Source organism: Globicephala melas, chromosome X, assembly GCF_963455315.2.
Source record: "Globicephala melas chromosome X, mGloMel1.2, whole genome shotgun sequence".
Lineage (NCBI taxonomy): Eukaryota > Metazoa > Chordata > Mammalia > Artiodactyla > Delphinidae > Globicephala > Globicephala melas.
The window spans coordinates 9,066,221-9,089,298 of NC_083335.1; the positions used below are offsets into that span (position 1 = coordinate 9,066,221).

Below are 23,078 nucleotides of genomic sequence, written 5' to 3' on the forward strand. Positions count from 1 at the left end.
TGTAGGCATGTGATTTCAATTCTGTTCTATACGATACCCCATCACAGTTTAACAAAGACCTTCTATTTTTGCCTGGTCGAAATTGTAGAGTCATTAAAAACTAGGGTCAAGTTGACACCGATTTTTCTGCCTTTCTGATGCATTCATGTTCTCTGATTACAGTGTTGGGATTGTAAAATATCACATTTTAAAAAGTGCTTCAATGTTCATTCAATGCATTTAGTCTTTTACTACCAGGAATGCCTTCTAACAGTGCCACAAAAGTGTTCACAAACATTCTCTTGAACATTTCCATTGACAGGAAACTCATTATTTTTTTTTTTTTTTTTTTTTTTTTTGCGGTACGCGGGCCTCTCACTGCTGGGGCCTCTCCCGTTGCGGAGCACAGGCTGCGGACACGCAGGCTCAGCGGCCATGGCTCACGGGCCCAGCCACTCCGCGGCATGTGGGATCTTCCCGGACCGGGGCACGAACCCATGTCCCCTGCATCGGCAGGCGGACTCTCAACCACTGCGCCACCAGGGAAGCCCTCATTAAATCTTGATATGGTCTATTCCATCTTTGGGCACTTAGAATGTTTGGAAAAGCCCTTCTTTTCCTTATTTTGATAAAAATTCATCTCCTCAAAGTTTCCTTTGTTTAGTTGTAGTCTTATCAATGAGGCCACAGAGAAAAGCCTAATTCTTCTTCCACAAGTTTTAAAACACTATGGTTGTAATATTACAACACTCTGATACTGATACAAAGTAATTAATAATGATAACTAATCATTAGATAGTGCTTATTGTATGCCAGGAACTGTTCTAAGTTTTTTACATGTATTAACACATTATAATACTCACAACAACCTTACCTAATAGATTCTATTATTATCCTCATTTTACAGAGAGGAGATTGACACAAAGAGAGAATAGGTAACTTGCCAAAGGTCATGTGATTAGTGAGTGGCAGAGCCAAGATTCAAACACAGGCTCTATGTCTGAGGCCACTAGACTATACATACATGGAAACTGATTTATATTATGTTAGGTTAGATTAGATTAGATTATGTTATGATATGTATGATACGTTATATTATCATACAGTCTAAATGGATTAAAGAGTTATACATAAAGCATCAAGTCATTAAGGAACATAAGAAAACATAGATAAATATATATATCTGATCTCCCTCCACCAGCACAGTTCTCAGATTCTAGGCTAGATCCCAAGGGGGAAGATTAGAATATCCATTTCTGGATAAATGACTTACAGGTCCTGACATGTGGGCATCTACCACACTGAAGTCTACCAGTGAATAGCACAATGTATTTGCTCAGAATTTCCAAATATATTTTTATCGCCTGACTCTCAAATATGCAGACGGCCAAAGGACAACAGACATTTGAGAAAATTCTCCAAAGGCAAGATAGATACCTTAATAAGTTAACATAAGAAAAAACAAAGAAGAAAGAGAAATAATTTAAGGAGCAAAACTCATCATTAACAATCTCAGATAAATAAGATAAAATATTAAATCTATAAAATTAGGCAAGATAATATTAAAAAAGAAATATTGCCCCCCAAAAGAAAATGGTCTTAGAAAACAAAAATATGATTCCAAATTTTTTAAAACCTTAGTAGAAACTGGGCAATAAGGATCAGTATATTGGGACTTCCCTGGTGGTCCAGTGGTAAAGAATCCACCTTCCAATGCAGGGCATGAGGGTTCGATCCCTGGTCGGGGAACTAAGATCCCACATGCTGTGGGGCAACTAAGCCCGCATGCCACAACTACTGAGCCCGCATGCCTCAACGACAGAGCCCGCGTCCCACAAACTACAGAGCCCACGTGCCCTGGAGCCTGCGTGCCACAGCCAGAGAGAGAAAACTCACACACCACAACTAGAGAAGCCTGTGTGCAGCAATGAAAGATCCTGCACACTGCAACTAAGACCCGATGCAGCCAAAAATATAAAGAAAATAAAGAAATAAAAATAAATTAAAAAAAAAGGATCAGTATATCATGCAGAAAATGGAGCTTAAAACAAAGATCGGGAACATAGTAGACAAAAAAAAAAAAAAAGATAAGTAAATTAGAGAAACAATTTAAGATATCCAAATTATAATGAGTTACAGAGAGAGAGAAGGAGGGAAGGACAGAGGGAGAAAAGAAAGGGAGGGAGGAAGAAAAAAAGAGGCAGGCCAGACATATTTTAAAAATACAATAACAATTCCTAGAACTGAAAGACAAGAGATTATAATTTGTAGAGTTCTGCCATTTCTCCAGCACACTGAATGATAAAGCCACCATACCAAGGCAGAGCATGAAATTTCAGAATTCCAGGGATAAAGAGAAAAGTCTGAAAGTTTACAGAGGGGTTGGAACAGTAAGTTACATACAAAGAATCTGGAATTATAGTGCCATCAAACTTCTCGACAGCATTATTGGAAGCTAATTGATAATGGAGCAATGCCTTTGAAATGACAGAAAATGATATTAACTTAGAATTCTCCATCGAGAAAAAATATCAATCAACAGTGTGAGGGAAGTAAATATATTTTCAGATAAGCAGTGCCTTCAAATTTAACTTCCTTTCACCTTAAAAAGTAAAGCTATGGAAAATTTGCTACACCAAAATAAGGGAGGAGACCAAAAAAGAAAAAGATGGGATCCAGCAAACAGGAAATCCAACTCCGGAAAGTTCCAGCATGATGGCATCTTATATGTCACTCAATTCTATCTCCTTAAGTATAAATCAGGTCACTTTTCTCCCCTGATTAACACACTATAATGTCTTCCTATCACTTTTACAATGAGATAAAAACTTCTTTTGGCCTATTTCTCCACCATCCTCTGTCTCTCAGTGCTGCAGCCACCTTGACCTCACTAGGGTTTGCAATCCATTTCCCTGGAATGCTTTTCCCTCTGATCTTCACAGAGCTGCATCCTTCTTTTCATCCAGCTCCAATACCAAATATCATGTCCTTAGACTCTCCGTCTGTTTATTTATAGTTGTATCAACACCACTCTTTACTGCCCTTACATTGTACATTTTTCTTCACAATGCTTACTATTACTTGCCATTATTTTATTTATTCATTTATTTTATTTAATAATTGTTTTTCTCCCCTTCTAAAATGTAAGCTCCAGGAGAGCAGGGGTTCTGTTTGTTTTATTCCTTGATCTACCTCCATTGCCCAATCAGTTCCTGGCACACGGCAGGTGTTCCATTAAATATTTGTGGCATGAATCAAATTTACCAAGATGTTAATAATATTCTTTTGGAGCACAGAGTTATGGATGATCTCTTTATACCTTTTAGCATTTTAGAAATGCTAAAATTTTTATAAGCATTTACTGCTTTCATAATTAAAAAAAATAACCATATTCTAATGTTCTAAACTAGAAAAAATGTCGTGGAAATTGTCCTCAGAAATAGGATCGATTGGGTTGTGGCAGTTTCTGTCCACGTAAATCTTACAGAAATTAAACTTCCCTCTAAAATGAAACTTCCATGAGGATTTGTGATGATAATCTAATCCCTTCCACTTCCTATTGGATTTCCAGTAAAAATGTTCTAAGGGATGTAAAAGCAGGGTAGGGGAATCTAGATCCATCACTACAATTGTCTCTGAGAGGATGAACAGCCTCTTTTATGCCCAGCCACCACCACTGCAACCACAGTCACCACTATTTCCAGTTCTGTCTAGGTTGGCATGGGAGGTAGAGGCGGGAATTTGAGATATAACTGCATGTCAGACAACTACAAAGCAAAAGAACATTCCCAATTCGAGAAAAAAATTGAAATATCTCCCACCTCTACCTCCATGCTCCCTGGAGATAAGAGTTTTCTATGGGCTCCAGAAAGGTATATCAACAGGTCTAGTGATGCTGTGGTGTTTGTTCCAAAGGGAATACTATTGTGACTTTAGTAATCAAAGATATTATGATTATACTTTTTAACTTAAACTGAACCATAAATTAATGATGGAAGATGACTTTCTGAGAATTTTATAAAAACCTATTTTGGGCGAAAACATTATTCATAATCATTATCCTAATGAATGAACAGAAAACACATATGAGTAATTGTACACCACATGGTCTTTGTTCACAAATAGCCAAATACCTCAACAGTTTGGGTGAGTTAGTGTTATTCATTTGGAAAAAGTAGTCAAGCTAGAAGCAGTCTTGAGAATAGTATTATGAGTAAATTTGCATTGCATAGAGAACAGTGGAGGAACAATGATAAATTAAACATAAGGTGAGCTCAGATTTTGATACCAACCTACTCTGCAGTGAGAAATATTTTTGTGTGTGAAATTACAGTATGGTTTCTGAAAATATACCAACCACCAGACATTCCCACCAGTACCATTTTCCCAGAAGTACTTTCCCTAGGAAACTGTAATGTTTGGCATTTCTAAGTACGGACTAGAGCTTTGCTACTTCTTTTGGCCAAATGCACAAGTCTATAAAATCGAAGAGCAAAGGATTAATATCCTAAATATATATATAGAGATTATCCAAACCATTAAAGACCCAAGTAGATAAGTGATAGAGGGGCGGAAAACCCCTCTAGGTTCTTTGGCTGGTCTAATAATTAAATTGACATAAGACAAATTAACAGGAGAAAAACAAATTTAACTTCATATGTATGGGATTCCCAAAGACATGAGACCTGAAGACACGCAGTTGAGGCTTAGATGCTACTCTGAGCTAAGGAGAAGGGGGTAGGTATCTGGAGCTTCGAAGGGGAGGAAGATGTTTCTCTCTACAATTACCCCCATTTCTATCAAAGATAGCCACAATAAGACAAATTTTGCTTGCAAATTAAGTCTAGTTTTAATAAAGTTGTCCAGATTATTTACATAAGTACAGCAATAATAGTGTTTAACCTTATAGACTCTTAAATCTGCCTTGCTAGAGCTTTTCATAAGGAATCTCATATTGAACTCTTAAAATCATCTCAGGCTAGGAAGCCAAACCAAGCACTCACCGTCACACTTAAGGCCTGAAATACCTATAAGTTTGGGTTAACTCCTCTCTTCACAAGGTCCCCCGAATATCCTGAGGTCCCTGGGCTTGCAGGAAGTGACCTTACTTACTAACCTGGTAAGGCTGCTGGGAACCCTGTAGCAAGTTCCCAGGCCTGATTTTTCCAAAAGGCTTTATTGGCTCCATAAAGTCAATCTTAGTTCCTTAAAGCTGTCAGGTCATATGTGAGCCTACGCATATCCCTCTCAAATACGATATTCCAGTCAAATCCTTGGTAATATAACCAATGTTTCCAATTGTATCCTGTCATAAGGAGAACAGATTCTTATTGAACTTATGCAAATAACTGTATTGCCATGAAAATAAAAAACTCATTATGAGTTTCCAAATTCTGGAGGGATCAGGTAGGGAGAAAAAGATAAACATTTTACCTTTGTTCACAAAGATACATTTCACTAAATTGCTGTAAGTTATAGATAGCTTAAGAGGAAATATTTCCTTTATCTGGAAAACAAAAACCAAAACAAAACATTAAAGAACCAACGATGTTTTAAATAAAAAGTCATAAAAATTATAATCAGTTCATTCAGTTCCATATAATTAACTCGTATAGATCTTGATCTTTTGTTAGCAGTTTTATGAAGCCATCATTTTTTTTTCATTAGAGTTCTGTAATTTCTTACCAAATTCAGTGGTATGATCAGAAAGTCATCAGAATATTGTATTTCAGAGTACTTGTCAGAGTCCTTTCCATGAATTTGTCTGAAAATGAAACTCTTTTGCAGGAATACTTTTGCAAAAGCACCAGTATAAAATAATAACTGTCTGTAAATGACATAAGGTTTTTAAATGGCAATGGTTAAAGATCAGATGAGAGTTCATTATAATGCGATTGACAAGGAAATTTGGTTATTTCTATGATACAAAACGTTTTAAGATAATAACTAGAATTACAAGTGATAACATACCAGGACATATCAGATTTTTAGGAATTTCATACAATTTTGAGAACAGTTGTATTAACAACATTCACTCATACAATATAACTTAAGAAGATTTATCATCACTTGTTTGACAATGATTCCCATGTAATTTAATACACCAAATAAGCCTAATTAGCATAACGTCTCTATTCTTTAATAAAGAGAGAGAACAAATCTTTTGAGACGTTCCAGGGACCCTCTGCAAAACCCCAAAGTCACTTCGAGGTAAAAAAGACTTCATTTAGAATTTGAGTTTGGGGAAGTTTGTCAAAAATATCAAAAAGGTTTTAAAACACTTGATTAGACAGGATCATAGTTACTGTGAAACAATATGTAGTTATCCAGTTAACCAAAGTGAAAATTAAAGATTTTGCAGGCAAATACAGAAAGTTACATAGTCATATATATATATATATATATATATAACAACTTTAGCTCTTAATAGAGAAGGCTCAGTTTTCTTAGGTAATCAAAGATCTGAAAAGGGCAACATGAAACACAGAAAATTATTTTGATAAAACACAGAATCTCTGTTTTCTAGGTAGATTACTTAAAAGGTAAAAACAATCTTTTATAATCTCTTATCAAAAGCAGACCAGTAGTAAAAAAATACCCTTGTCCTATTAGTATATGAAGGAAAATTACATAAGCACACTACTGATATTAAAGCTTATTTAAAAAACCCTTATAATAGCAATTCAGTTTTAGCCAACTTGACTACACAGGTAGAATTCTCTCTTTTCCTCTCTCTTCCCAACTTTCTATACAATTTTGTCCTTTATTATCCTCTTTCCCACTCTGAAATTACCAGTTTTACATTAGGACAAATTAACTTCATTTTCCCTTAACAAAAATACATCGCCATACCTCACACCTTCTTAGTCAAAAATACATCCTACCGGGCTTCCCTGGTGGCGCAGTGGTTGAGAGTCCGCCTGCCGATGCGGGGGACGCGGGTTCGTGCCCCGGTCCGGGAAGATCCCACATGCCGCGGTGCGGCTGGGCCCGTGAGCCATGGCCGCTGGGCCTGCGCGTCCGGAGCCTGTGCTCCGCAACGGGACAGGCCACAACAGTGAGAGGCCTGCGTACCGCAAAAAAAACAAAAAAAACCATCCTACCTTCCTCATATACAAACTTGTTTCCATTATTATTTCTAGTCGTTTTAATTATACACATTAATTAAATTTTGAATTAGAATTTTTAAACCTTAGAAACCTTAATTTCTGGTGAAAAGTAAGAAGTAAGCAATTGTGAACTGCCTGTTATACCAGCATTCTTTATATTGGCAAGTTCTGTGACTAAGTTTCATAATTTCTAGAAGCATACACTTCCTCATAGTACACATTTTCAATGTGGCATAACACGTTTACTATGAGACCCAAATGTATTTAGTTCCTCTGTGATAATGTAATAAGAAACCAAAAGTAGATAAACCTATGTTCAGTAATTAATGTTTCTGCATTTTATCTTATTAGGAAGTGATCTAAATTCAATGAATTTCCATCATTTAGCTTAACTTAGAAAAACTCTAAGGGTGTAAGTTACCAAAGAGATTTGAGAAACTAAGTAAACGTATCAGAAAACATAATTATTGTTGAAAAGTTCACCTAAAAACTCTCATCCCACTTACATCTATTAAAATCACTTCCTCCCTATATTTATGTTTAGACTACCCATGAAAACTTTATTAGACACTAGTCAAAGTCAGCAATCATCCCAAGCTACCGTTCTTGCAGACAAATTTTATAATACAGATAACATAAACTTATTTCACTAGTAAACTCAGGTAGAATAAAAGTTGTTTATCTGCATATTTAATGCTGATAACTCTGGAGGCATACCTATGTTAATTAAACCAAACTTAAACTAGCTTTTATTTACCAAAGATTATACTACATGAAGTTGAAAAATATTTGGGTTAGTTTCTATATTTCTGAGATTTAGGAATACTTAATTCATAAGTGCTTATTGTTAAGCCAATTAAGTAGCAATCTCTTACCAATTAATTTTGAGAATACCTTCCACAGGTAGTAAAATATCACATACATGTAACATACATCCGTAGACATGTAAACACACAGATGGACACAGAGACCCTATAGCTTCCATTCCAAAATTTTAGCCATGAATCAGGTACAATAATACAAAACTCACTAGTTTATAAACCACAATTAGATCCAAATTATGTTTCTGGCAGTTGGAATAGGTTAAGTTTACCAGCTCAAATTGCTAAAGCGTTTTACAATTTGTAGAGAAGACTTTTAGGATTTGTATTTGCCTTTGACAAGTAATCTTATGGAGTCTGTGGACTAGATTTGGGCAAGGGAGCCTTTATAGCAGTTTGTATTTTAAAAAGCTTCTCTTTCGTTTTTTTTTCAGTCTCAGGTTAAGTGTGGGCAGTGTTTAGATATCGCCTGGGGTGTTTATATTTCAAAGACATGGTAAGATTTACACCTTCAAGGGACAAAGAAAGAATACACGTTTTCTCCTAGGCGTTTTGGGGGTATATTGGTCCACTATCAGAAGTCTAGGGGAATTACTGTTTAAATTTTTCTTTCTTTTTCTTACATGCACAACAATTGCACTTCCAATGTCCTGATTTTTTACATCTGCAAATGTCTGGAGGCAAATAGGAAAGGATCTGAGGGGGTCTTTGAGTTCCTCTCAGAGTTATGCTTTTGTTCCTCTAAAGATTCAAATTGCAAACCAAGAATTGTTGATTTTAACTCCTTTTTTCCTCCTTCATTTCTGCAAGCTACCTTCAAAGAATTGGGCAGCTGCTTCCATTATAATACTTAGAGGTTGACTAGCCCACCCAACTATACTATTTTGAATTTGCCTTTTTATTTCAGGGAGAAAATTTCCTACTAAGGCAGAAATGGAAAGATTTCTATGTTCTGGAACTTTGGGGTTTAATGCAGTATGCATTGAAAAGTCTATATAAGCATTCAACAAAGGCCTTTGGATGCTGTCTTTCTTTCTGCGTGTACGATTTAACCTTAGACCAATCCACCTTAGATGAGGGGAAGTATTTACTATTGCTCCTATAAGCCCCTGAATATTGGTTTCCAGCTGATTCCTTTCCTGATCATTTGTAGGAGGGCCTGGGAGAATTTCTGGTCATCGGTTTCCTCTGTGAGAGATGTTTTCCCCCAGGAAGCCATCTGGCTTGTCTGTTAACTATAGTGTAATTATGGTTGGGAAAAATATCCTTCAGCAGCCAATTAAGGTCCTTATGAGTGGGGTTGTGAATGGCCACTAATATTTCTAATTCCTCTCTAAATTTGGTAGGATCGTCTAAAAGTGGAGGTAAAAGGGCTGTACAATTTAAAAGATCTATTGCTGTCCAGAGGATGTGAATTCTTTGTCGTAGGGAATCCAGGATACATCCACAAAGAACATTGCACAGGAAGGCCTGAAGCTGGCAGAGAAAGTGAGTCTTACTGTCCATCCCCATGTTTTTGCTAAATTTACTTAATGGCTTTCACCCTTTACATGCGTAAACTGTATACCCTGGGCCTAGAGATTAGGCTGGAGTGCTCTCTGTAAATCCTGTAGGGAAAGGGAGGCTAAAACAGGCAGCTGGGTTTTTAAGGGATTTTCTGGGGAAGGTGGAGGAGTCTGGGAGCTAAGGGAATTTGCTGAGGAGATGGGGCTGGATTTTAAGAAGGACGATATGCATTGGACGTGGACTTTAGTTTTTGTTCTAATTTCTGTTCTTTCATCTTATTAACGGAGTCCCTAAGACCAGCCATTATATTCCTGTGTCCACTTTTTTTTTTTTTTTTTTCCGGTACGCGGGCCTCTCACTGCTGTGGCCTCTCCCGTTGCCGAGCACAGGCTCCGGACGCGCAGGCTCAGCGGCCATGGCTCACAGGCCCAGCCGCTCCATGGCATGTGGGATCTTCCCAGACCGGGGCACGAACCCGTGTCCCCTGCATCGGCAAGTGGACTCTCAACCACTGCGCCACCAGGGAAGCCCCATGTGTCCACTTTTTAATTCAGCCTTTCCATAGGTACAAATAAGATACTTAGGATGAGAGCTCTCTAAAAACTGTTTTCTTTCAAATACAGCCAATTCAAGGCATCCGTAGTCTGGCCATTGACAACTAGGATCTTATATTAATCTCAATAGTGACTCAAATCAATAAGCCTCTATATGGCTTAACATGGACCCAAGAGGCATCTCAAAGGAAAGTACAAAAGATACAGCCCTCACAAGATCCAGAAAGTTCATTCCCAGGTTAGCCTAAGAAAGCAAAGACTTTTGTTACGTGCTAAGAATGGTGTAGTGCAGTGTCTGCAGCTGCCCATGAGAATGTGAGACACCCCCAATCACAGACCCACTAATCTGTGACATTCGGTGGGTGCTACTGGAATGGGACTTTTCCAGTACTACAAGGCAATGATGGTTGAGACAACAAAGGTCCCCTGTGGACCAGGACCCCTTACGACAAGTTCTCCTGACAGCTGACACAGCCGAACAAAGAGAATGCTGTGTGACTTCGCATCTCAGAATCCCAGTGGATTCGACTGGCCATCAAAATGGAAGTTGGTACTTGCATCTTCTGGCTGGTGGAAACCAGAGACAATATTCTTACTCGTCATAAGGCCAAGCTCTCAGGACACAGAACAAGGTGAAAGGAAAATCTCATCTGGTTTTACACAGGGCATCTACTCCAAAGTTTGTCTAAACAGATGTCGATCTGGTGGGAAGCATGAACTTACCAATTTCTGAGGCCAGCTTGAACAACAGGCTTATAGGACCTATGCCTGTGTTCTACCCTACGGTATGACAAATGTCACAAAAGACAGAGACAAAGGAAAACAAAGACCTTCTCTGGGAGGAAAGGGAACAATAGAAAACAAGAGGACTCATAACAAATCTTTACCAGAGTTGCTATACCTAAGAAACTAGTTCACACAAATATTTTCTCCTGCTAATCTAAATTTAGAGAGAGAAAAGGACTCTTACCAGTCTCACTTCCTCCAGACCATGCAGGCAGAGATCCAAGAGACTGTCATGGTAAGAATTCTTACCTTCTGTTGGTTCCTGTCAGCAGTCCCAGGATCTCTCAGCTGCAGCAGCCCCAAAGTGAGCAGCGTCCAGCCAGTGTAGAGCCCCACATTGGGCACCAAAACTGCAGGACAGGAAAAGTTTTCCATTCTTCCATTATAGGATCTTTGGCTGTTCTAATAATCAAATTGACATAAAACAGCTTAACTAGAGAAAAACAGATTTTGTACTTATGGGATCCCCAAAGACAGGAGACCCAAAGAGTCAGGCAACTGAGGCTGGTAAACAGATGTTTCCATTCCATGCAGATAAGTCTTTCTGATATTAACTGTTATCATTGATACTTGCTATCTTCCTGGTATGGGCCCTCTATCTAAATTCTTTTAGGCAATTAAGGGAGAGGTAAAGAGCTTTTGCAGTGGAATATTACTCAGCCATAAAAAGGAATGAAATTAGGTCATTTGTAGAGATGTGGATGGGCCTAGAGACTGTCATACAGAGTGAAGTCAGTCAGAAAGAGAAGAACAAATATCATATATTAATGCATATATGTGGAATCTGAAAAAATTGGTATAGACAATCTTATTTACAAGGCAGAAATAAAGACACAGACGTAGAGAACAAACGTACGGACACCATGGGGGAAGCAGGTGGTGGGATGAATTGGGAGATCGGGATTGACATATATACACTATTGATACTATGTATAAAATAGATAACTAATGAGAACCTACTGTATAGCACAGGGAACTCTACTCAGTGCTCTACGGTGACCTAAATGGGAAGGAAATCCAAAAAAGAGGGGATATATGTATACGTATAGCTGATTCACTTTGCTGTACACCAGAAACTAACACAACATTGTAAAGCAACTATACTCCAATAAAAATTTTAAAAAAAAACAGAAAACAAATTTTAAAAAATTAAAAAAAAAAAAAAAAGAGCTGTTCCTGAGTCTGCTGGTCTTAATTGTCTTCAACTCAAAACAATCCACGTGGCAAAATGGCACACTTTGGGTCACACATTTTACTCTGCCTCATGGGCAAAGGAAATTAAACAACTTCTAAAAAGCAAAAAGCAAATACCAAACAAACATATATTATGACCCAAAGAATCAGAAAATACACTAAAACAAAGATGAGATACAAGCTATGATCTGTTATTGTTATTATTTTTTGGCTGGCTGTATGGCTTGCAGGATCTTAGTTCCCCGCCCAGGGATTGAACACAGGCCCTTGGCAGTGAAAGCATGGAGTCCTAACCACTGGACCGCCAGGGAAGCCCTTAAGATCTGTCAATTTATATGCTAATCCACAGTACTAGTAAGAACTTTGAGAAGGGTAAGGGGCAGAGAAGCCAGTACTCTTTTACATTACTTTTGGAAAGCAATTTGGAAATAAGTATGAATAATCACAAAGTTCTTTATTGCTTTTGACCTAGTAATTGCATTTCTGGAAATTTATCATATATATATATATATATACACACACACACACACACACACACACACACACACGTGAAGATAATTTAGAACCTCTCTAAATTGTAAAGATCTAAATGTTCAACAGTAGAGGATGGCCAATGAAATATCATAGAGCCGTTGAAAATAATGGTTTTGAAAAGTATAGCAACATGAGGGAGTTCTTGTGATACAACGCAACTAAGAATTTCTGTGTGGCTGGTAAGGTAAAGAGAAAAGGAAGGTTAGGGTGTGTGCGTGTGTGTGTGTGTGTGTGTGTGTGTGTTGGGGGACAGGAGAAAAGCTGGTGAAGAATCTTAGAACGAATGAAAGAGTCTTGAATGCAATGAGATACAAAAGGAAGACAGTGCAGTGGTATATTTGAAGCTCATGTGCAAATTTGATGTGTCTTGCAGAAATATCAATTTTATACAAAGAGTATAAGGAAAATGCTTATATTCAATTGACATATAAAGTAGAGTGCAGACGTCTACACACATCGCAAAGATAAATCTTGAAACTTCAAAGAAAATTCACACTTAGATAAGCAGGCCTTTCCAACCACTGAACTCATGGGAGTATGTGTCCATACTCTTTCATTGGGAGAAATGTCTCAGTTACACCATTTAAGAAGGGCAACAGTCAGGAGAGTAGGAAGCCAGTACAAATTTTAAGAAATCAAATAACATGTTCCAAACTTACGCTTTAAAAGTATACTGTAGGCAGCACAGATTAGCTAGAAGCCATAGCATATGTAGGCATGCCAGTGAGGAGACTGTTGCCACTGCCCATGTAGAGAACGGGGACTTCAGCCAAGAAGGTGTGATAGTAGTCATGAACAAGAGAGGATGAATTTGGGAGAAATGTCAGAGATACAATCGTGATTTTTTTTTAGATTTTTAAAAATAAATTTATTTATTTATATTTTTTTATTTTTGGCTGTGTTGGGTCTTTGTTGCTGTGTGCGGGCTTTCTCTAGTCGTGGTGAGCGGGGTCTACTCTTCGTTGCGGTGCGCGGGCTTCTCACTGCGGTGGCTTCTCTTGTTGCAGAGCACGGGCTCTAGGCGCATGGGCTTCAGTAGTTGTGGCGCACGGGCTTCAGTAGTTGTGGTGCACAGGCTTAGTTGCTCCACGGCATGTGGGATCTTCCCGGACCAGGGCTCGAACCCATGTCCCCTGCATTGGCAGGCAGATTCTTAACCACTGATGTGGGGGAGATAGCTGGGAGGAAATAGTCAAACAGCTTCCATAGTGTCCTTTTCCTGCTCAAAAGCTCTCAACCGCTTTTTTTTTTAGCTTGTAGTAAAAACTTTAAAACACTGAGCCTGGCACTTAAGACCTACAAAGATATAGCCCCAACGCACCTGTCTTCTTGTCTCGGACTTACAGTGTTAATAGCCATGAGTCCTTGCCATTCTGCAAATATTCCCACATTGTTCATGCTGTTTCATATGCTTGGAATTCCTCTCATGTGTCTACTTTGCCAGGCTTCAAAATCTACTTCACAGCCTACTCCTCTATGAAGACACCCTAATCAGCCCCGAGCAGTGAGCTCTCATTTCTGTGAGTGCTCAGAGCACTTTGTCTGCATCTCTTTTGCGTCACACATCTTATCCTCTTCTCAGCAGGGAACCCAGTTCCTCTACCATCCCGTGAGTCAGGTCACGCCACTCCATTGCTCAAAACTCTGTCGTGGTTCCCATCTCACTCAGCTAAATGCTGAAGTCCCTAGAAATCTCTATCTCGGTGTTTCTCACTCAACCCCAGCTACACATTCGACTCCTGTCAGAAACTACTTTTTAAAAATCCATATCCAGGCTTGACTCCAGACCAAGTGAATCCAATCCTTAGGGACGCTGTTTTCTAAACCTCCCTAAGTGATTCCCCAGTGCAGTCAGGGTTGATTGAGAACCACAGAGCTGCTCCCTGTTCACTGCGTGGACTAGAGGTCCATTCTGGACCATGGGCTGCCCCTTTCTGAACCATTAACATGTTTCTCCAGTACTTGCCTCAAGCTCGAGTTTCTCCACACAAGTAAATCAAAACACAAGAGCCTACTTAGAACACAGTCCCCCTCAGAAGCTGTCAGTTGCTGTGACTTAGAAACATATTTTCTCCTCTGAGGAAAATTATGAACATAGCTTTGTCTACAGAAAAATGAAACCTTTTAAAAAATAAATATTTGATTCAAGTTTATCGAAATCGCAGTTGACAGAAAGCCACATTTGTGAGTGTTAGCAAGTATGTTGCAGAAGAGACTCCAAATCCTCTGGGTGTGGTGCTCTGCCAGCCTGGGGAGGGCTGCGCAGTGCACACGTAGCCGCCCCTCTTACCCTCCTAATGCCATCTGTCTGGTCTGTGTGGTACAGGGGGCTGCTTCAGCCTCACCCCTGTATTCTAGAATTCTCTCAGTGGTGTCTTGTCCATGATTAGTTGTTCTTCTTGTGAGGGGAGCAGAGTCAGAAAGAACCTACGTCACCATTTGGTGATGTCACTCCTAGAATCAGAATCCAACAAGCATTTGACAAAATGGGGCAGTGGAATGAATCTAATGAAATGCAGTAGAATTAGGCAAACATAAGCCAAATATGTCAGAGGTCTGACATAGAAGCAGCACGTGGAAGAGATATTTAGGGGGTTGACTCTCAGTCAAGAGTACAGCAGTTTCCAAACTTGAGCATGCATCAGAAGCACCAGGAGGGCTTGTGAAAACAGTTTGCTGGGCTTCTCCCTTACAGTCGCTGATTCAATACGTCTGGGGTCCAGTCTGAGAATTCGTATTCTAACAAGTTCCCGGGCGAAGCTGATATTGATGCGGCTGGTCCAGGGGTGACCATTTGAGAATCACTAGTGTAATATCAATTTCAAACCAGGTTACTGCAAGTTTACGTGGTGGAAGCAAAATTTGTGCAACGAAGAGGTAACAGTATAAGTATTCTCCATGAGCTCTAGCAGGCATCTGTGCAATGAGTGCCATAACCAGCAACATGACCAGAGAAGAGAATCAGTGATAGTGAAGGGACTTGTGACTGTGTCATATGAGGAACTTGGGAAGGAATAGGACCATGTAATTTGGAGAAGGTAAGATTCAGGTGGGACACAATGACACTGTTCCCTTCAACCCTCCAAAGGGCTATTACGTGGACAGGAGAGATTTGTTCTGGGTAGAGCTAGAATCCATGAGCTGTCCATCTTAGGAAACAGACATCGTTCAGAAGTAAGGCAGATATTTCTAACAGACGGAGCTGTCCTGTGTTACACTAAGCTGCTTCCCAAAGTGTTGAGCTCCCATGAGTCGAGATATTCAAGCACGGACCAAAAGGTATTCAAGCACCATATATGGAATTGGGAATAAATGGTCTCTGAGGCACTGCCAAAACGAGAAATCTGATGAGTATGTGACTACAGTTACCTTTAGTTATATAGTCTGCCAACATAAAACTACTACGTTCGGAAAAATAAGGGCAAATTGAAGGCTGGTATCCCAAACATGGTATCTCCAAATTGCGGTTGAAAATATGAGACGAGGGTTATTTAAGAAAAGGCTATAAGCAAAGCAATTTGATACTGAAGGGAGGAAATGGATTAAAAAGAGGTATCGAAGCAAAACCCAGACAGACTGCAGGGCCAGAAGGAAAGGTAAAGAAAGGTATGACTGAGTATTGGCAAAGTACATGTAGAAGTTGAACTAAAAGTGGGCAAGAAAGCAAGACAGACAAAAATTCACTCTTTCCATGGAAATTTACTACCCACAGTAAATATTTTATCTCCATTCTGACATCTAATATTACCTGCAGTTATGTACGAGCCCGAATTTGATGCGAATGATCTGGGAATTGATTAGAGTTAAGAGAACTCATGAGGACTGTAGGTCAGGTCAATGTCTGTGTCGTCAGTGCTGAGGTAGTAAATCAGTCTGAGGTGGAAAAAAGCAAAAAAAAAAATAAGGAGCATGAGACAGAAGGTTGTCACTGTAAAAATACTACTTGACTGATCTAGGCACCCAGCCCTGAGAGGGTTACAAGCATCTGGGGACACATGGTCCCTGAGGATATCTTGGGCAAAATGGTGGTTTGATACCATAGCCTTTTCCGATTCAAAGGTAAGCTCTTTGCACTCTTCCCATTCCTGGGCTTTTAGTCCTCTGTCTTCCTGTTCTCCCCTATCTATGCTGAGAAAAAATTGTAATGTCAGACACTTATACTCTATTTTGAATGAGGGAATGTGAATGTGTTATGATACATAGAGATGTATTTCCTTTATACACCTTATACCATCATTAACAGACTTTAAGGCCCCAAGGACAAATATGCGAAGATTTGGGGCAGAAAGAAGTCTTTCCTCAGAGTCACTAAAATAACAGCCTACTCTCCACTTCCCGCATCGGCCTAAGGGCAACAAGGACCACATGAAAAGCACCGGGGAAATCTTACTGGAGTCAGCTCCAACACAAATCACTTGAATTTGGAACATAACATGAATATTGGGTGCTATGTGTTCTGGAATAAAATTTAAAAACACACGTAGGTGCCATTTCTCAGTGGCAAGAGATGTTATTTCAATTCTTAAATTAAGTGTTTGGATTCAGTTGGCTAGCAAGCTCCGTTGTTGAGGTCACTGTGGTAGATCAGCATAATGGCTTCAATTCCTATGTATGGCAATAAGAACTAGACTGTTAGAGCTGGAAGAACCATTAGAAACCAGCTAGCCCCAATCTTTATTCCCTAGATGTTTAAAATAGAGGCCTCATGGTGGGAAAGGAACAGCAAATGCATAAGATGAATGAGTAGAAGAGCTGGAATATGAAGGCCACATCGTGCTAACTTGGTAACATTTGCATTCTCAAATGGCACCCATATGCATGACCAGAGGGTGACCAACCCTCCTGAGCTGCCCAAAACGTTCTCAGTTTTAACACTGAAAGTCCCGTGCCCTGGGACTCAGTCCAGGGAAACTGGAATGATTGGCCACCCTACCTGGCCAGCTATTCCCAAAACACATGACAACAGACCAAAGGGGATCGGCCCCGACTGTACAGATGTACCTCACAAAGTGTATTACCAGTGCCAACTTCTACTGGGTCGGGAGCTCGTAACATCCTCCTCCTAGTCTTCTTCCTCTTAGATGTTCTCCTCTCCTCTTCTTCTTCTTCTTCTTGCTTAAAATCGATGTGTTTAACAATTTAATTTTTTTTAAGAATAAAAGTTTACAGTATCTGCCAGGCATTGTACTAAATGTTGAGAATTCAGCAGTGAACAACAGAAAATCCCTGACCTCGTGGAGCTTGCATTCTGGTTGGAGAGAGAAACAGAAAAACCCAAATACCTTAGTGAAATAGATAATATGTCAGTTGGCGATAAGTGATATGGAGAAAAATGAAGCACGAAAGCAAGGGCGAGAGTGGCGTTTGTGGGCTGCTGCTTTTTTTAGATATTGTTGTTAGGGAAGGTCTCTGATGAGATGTGGCTTTATAATTTACAAAGTCATTTCCTACATTATTTCAATTATACGGGCATTTTCAAAGAACAGTATCATCAGATTAAACTTCAGTTTATACCCCTATTTAGTTTGCAACAGTCTTTCACTGCAGCGGCCAAATGTTTTAATTCCTCCCCTGAGTTCCTGTAACTGCTCTTCCAGTAGTGGCATTTGTTCTGTGGGAGCATTCCATAAGGATATGTGAGAGCTTTCGAACATCCCAAAGGGCCATGACAGTTGCAATGCAAACATCATCAAGGTCTTTTAAAAATATAATTTGCATTGTTTATGCTTCCAGATGTTATGGAAAAATAAAAATAAAGCTCTACTGAACGACAGTACCTAACAAAGTATCTGGGGACACGGAATACATTCAACAAATATCTGTGGAATAAACGGATTTATAGAAATTCAAAATCAAAGCCTTTGATCTTTATTCAAATGTCAATTTCTCAGTGAAGCCTGCTGTGATTTCCATATTTAGAACTGCAACCCCTCTCCTACACTATCCTCCTTCTCAGCTACAGTTTTTCTCCATAGAACTTATCACTATCTTAACTCCCTCATATGTTACTTGTTTATTTTATTGTCTTTCTCCTCTCATTACAATGTAAGTTTCATGAGGGCAAAATTATTATGTTTTATTCACTGGCATATCATCAAGCCCCAAGAATGATGCCTAGAAAACAGGTGCTCAAAAGTATTTAACGTATGAAAGAATCCATGACTTTCTCTCAAATTCATCCTTTTTTCTCTAAATCAACTACCAGCACTTCCACCATCTCTCCTGCGGACTATTATGTCCTCCTAATTGACCCCTCTACCACCTCTCCAAAAGAATTTCTACATGACAGTCAAAATAATCCTTCTGAAATGAAGGATTTATTATGCTATTTTGAGACTTAAAATCCTTAGGATAATGTCCATACTCCTCCTAATCTATAAGACCCAACTTGAGATAGTTTCCACCTATCTTTTTCAGCCACATTTCCCATCCTTTACTTACACACATTTTAAACTCTATTTCTCATGACCTAAGCCAGCCCCCCACCTTGGGGCATAATGTGTACAAGACTTTCCCAGAGTAAGTGGCAACTCCATTCTTCCATTTTCTCAGGCCATCCATAATCCTTGGAAGCATCTTTTTGCACACCCCATATCTAATCCAGCAACAAATAATGTTGCCTCTGCCTTCAGCATACACCCAAATCTAACCACATCTCAGTGCCTCCACCGTGACCTCTCTAGACAACGTCACTACCACCATCTCCTGTCTGCTTCCACTCCTCTTGCCCTTCTACAGCCTGTTATCCACAGCGGGGCCAAGGTCACCTTTCACAATACAACCTAGAAATAGTCTTCCCTTGCTCTTAATTCTCTAATAGCAACCATCTCACTTAGAATAAAGCCCAAAGTCCTTACCATGGCCTGCAAGGGCCGTCATGGCCTGATCCCTGTCTAATCTCTGCTGTCACTGCCTGCCACCCTCTCCCTTCCTAACTGAGCTCCACTCACACTGACATCCATATTGTCTTAGATCTTAAAGCTATTCCTGCCTCAGGACCTTGGACTTGCTGGCTGTTCACTCTACATTGTTTGCTCTCTTACCTCATTCATGTTTCTGCTCAAATGTCACCACCTCAGAAACCGCATTTTAAAAGCCTCCTCCCCCATTCTCTACCCTCTAACCTTGCTTTATTTTTCTTCCTATCATCTGATGGTGTAAGTTTATTCACTTTTTTTTACTGTCCAGTTCCCATACTAAAATGCAAGCTCTATCAAGGAAGAAACTTTATTTTGTTCACTGCTCTATCCCCAAGTACCTGGAATAGTGCGTGGAACACAGCAGGCAGCAGGCAATCAATAAATATTTGTTCAGTGAATGGATACTTTCTTTGCATATGTTATTTTCTCAGACTAAAATGCCTTTTTTCACCTTTGGTGAAATAGGCAAAGCATTTTTTAAGGCCTAATTCAATTGTTTCTTCTTCGCTGAGGTACCTCAGTACTCTCTTCTCCATCCCACCCCACCTCAGGAAAAATGAACTGATCTTTTCTCTGACTTGCCTTGACATTTCATCCATATATTTACAGCATTCAGTCTGTTGTATGATACTATTTTCTTTTGTTCTTCTGAGCCACTTACTTCCATCCCAGTCTGGTAGCCCCTTCAGGATGCAGAATATGTAGATATTTTGTAGTCCCCTATTTCCTCTGCAGGACTGACTACATAATTTTCAACACCCCATGTAAAACGAAAATGTGAAAATAAGAAATTCAAGATGGCAACAGCAGAACTTAAGCCAAGCATGGGATCTCTCTATGCATGGGGCCATGTGTGACTACACAGGTGACATACCCATAAAGCTGGCCCTGCCCCCATTCCAAACACTCCAGGCAGAGGTAGCTGTGTCTCCCACAATATTTTCACAGCTCTCAGAGCTTACCTTTATGAACATTTATACTACACTGTAATTGTTTGTTTTGTTGTCATTCTTGATCTATTGTGAGTTCTACCAGACATCAACTTCGACTGATTCACCACTGAGCCTGACACATGGGTACCCAGTAAATGCTTATTCATCAAATGAGGGTCTACTGAAAATCCTAGCCTTCCATTGTAATTCATATGAAAAGAAGTTTTGCAAATTTATATGCAAACAACTCAAAACAACTCCCCTAATACTCCTGAGCCCGGGGTGTTTCATGTAAAGGGACACATTTTCAAAAGCCAATTTTTTTGCTCTATTCATCCCAGCATTCTGAAGATAATACGAAGCCTTTGAACTTCGTGGATTCCAGATGAACTGGGTCTGTGCCATATGTATGTACTTTGATGAATTTTAAAATGGAACCCACTAAAATATTGACGTGCAACATTTGGGATGGGAATTGAAAAGTAATTTAGAAAGAAAACAAGTCAAGTCTGTTCTCCGCTGATATTTAATGCTGTTTGGACTCCCTTGGCAGCCTCTAACGCATTAACTTCTATCTTTTTTCATTTTTCCTTTAGAATATGTTCTCATCCTTGTTTTCTGTGAATTACGAGAGAGAATTTTTTAGTCTCCCATAGTTTTATTGTCTGGTAAAATAACTGCTCTGAACATAACTGCATTATTTTCTTAAAGGTAAACAGTTGTTAAATTCAGAATCTAATATTGGATAATTAAAATTTCAAGAAAGCATGATAGCAATTTCCTTTTATAAACTTGTCTTTAAAATGATGCTCCCCAATCTTATTTCTACTGTGCACGGCATTTAGTTCCAGGCAGAGCCACTATTACGAGTTGTTAGTTTATGCAGAAATGTAGTGAAATGTCTGGTCACCAGAGAACATTATTAATTCATAACACAGCTTCACTGAGTACCTCCAAGTGCATTCTCACAGTTAAACACTGCACAGGAGCCTTGCTAAAAGCTGCGATGTAATGAGAACCTTCCGCTCTCTCCACTAACTGAACCTCCTTGCACAGGTCTAAAAATTGTGTTACTCTGGTTTTGTTATTTTGAAGCTCTAGGGTTTAACTAGCTATTATAACAGCTAGATTAATAATTCAGAAATTATATAAACAGTTCACACCACACTTCATGAAAACACTGAATAACAGATTCTTTTTAATTTCTGGCCGTGCTGCACAGCTTGCAGGATCTTAGTTCTCTGACCAGGGGTTGAACCTGGGCTCTCGGCAATGAAAGCACCGAGTCCTAACCACTGGACCTCCAGGGAATTCCCTAAATAACAAATTCTTGAGGTTGAACTGGCCTATTCGATTCCAATTTTCCATGAAGAGAAGGGCTGGGTCTTCCAAGGCATCCAGACAGATAGAAAAGAACTGACCTAGGGCTTCCCTGGTGGCGCAGTGGTTGAGAATCTGCCTGCTAATGCAGGGGACACGGGTTCAAGCCCTGGTCTGGGAGGATCCCATATGCCACGGAGCAACTAGGCCCGTGAGCCACAACTACTGAGCCTGCGTGTCTGGAGCGTGTGCTCCGCAAAAAGAGAGGCCGCGATAGTGAGAGGCCTGCGCACCGCGATGAAGAGTGGCCCCCGCTTGCCACAACTAGAGAAAGCCCTCGCACAGAAACGAAGACCCAACACAGCAAAAATAAATAAATTTAAGAACTGACCTAATCTGAAAAAAGTTTATCTATTAAAAATCTATACTAAACATTATTATTAATGATGTAACATCTGAAACATTTTCCTTAAAATCTAGAAAGAGACAAAGAGGTTCACTACCAGCACTTTTATTCTAACTTGTACTGCAGGATCCAGCCTGTACAGTTAGACATGGGAAGACAGTAACCACAGGTATAAGAATTAAAGAGAAAGAAATAAAACTGTCATTATTTGCAAATGATATGGTTTACTATCTACAGAGAAAAGCAAAAATTACCTCAAGTTATGAGAAATAATGAGAATTTAGTATGGTGACACTATGTAAAATCAATACATAATATTAACAAGAAGTATATGCATTTATATAGTGTTTATTCTGAGTCAGGTGATACCATAAGTACTCTATTTACATTAACTAACTTTAATAATCACAACAACCCAACAAGATATTCCTATTTTAAACTTTAGGAAACTGAACACAGAGGATTGTAGTAATTCAAACAAATTTACACAATAATAGTGGTAGAGCCAGGATTCAAACCTCGGTAAGCTAATTCCAGTAACAAAGCTCATAGTCACTATGTTATAGTCAATTACACTGCTATATACTTGAAGCAGAATTAGAAAATATATTTTTAAAGGATGTGTTCCATAATATCAACAAAACAGAACTTCCTCAGAATAAATCTATCAAAAGATAACCAAGACTTGTATAGAGAGAATTGTAAAATGGCATTGAAATATATTAATAAGAATTAAATAATTACAGACATTTACCATGTTCAAGGAAAAGATTCAATATCATAAAGGTTTTCTTCCCAAATTGACCTATAGATTTTCTTAAATACCAATTAAAATCCCAACAAGGCGTTTCAAGAAAATTGGCAGTCTGATTCTAAAATCTGTATGAAAAAACAAAAGTCAAACAATATTTAAGAACCTACTGAAGAAGCAAAATAAGGTGGGTATGTACACACTTTACTATTAAGCTATAGCTATTAAGGCAATGTGGTATGGGCAGAGAGGGAGACAGAGAGAAA

The 23,078-nt window shown here is 39.1% G+C and overlaps 1 pseudogene; it reads right to left on the reverse strand.

Annotated features, from left to right (window-relative positions):
* Positions 1–11,130, reverse strand: part of LOC115849478 (heat shock-related 70 kDa protein 2-like) — an 87,788-nt pseudogene extending 76,658 nt beyond the window's left edge.
* Between the last annotated feature and the right edge of the window lie 11,948 nt (positions 11,131–23,078).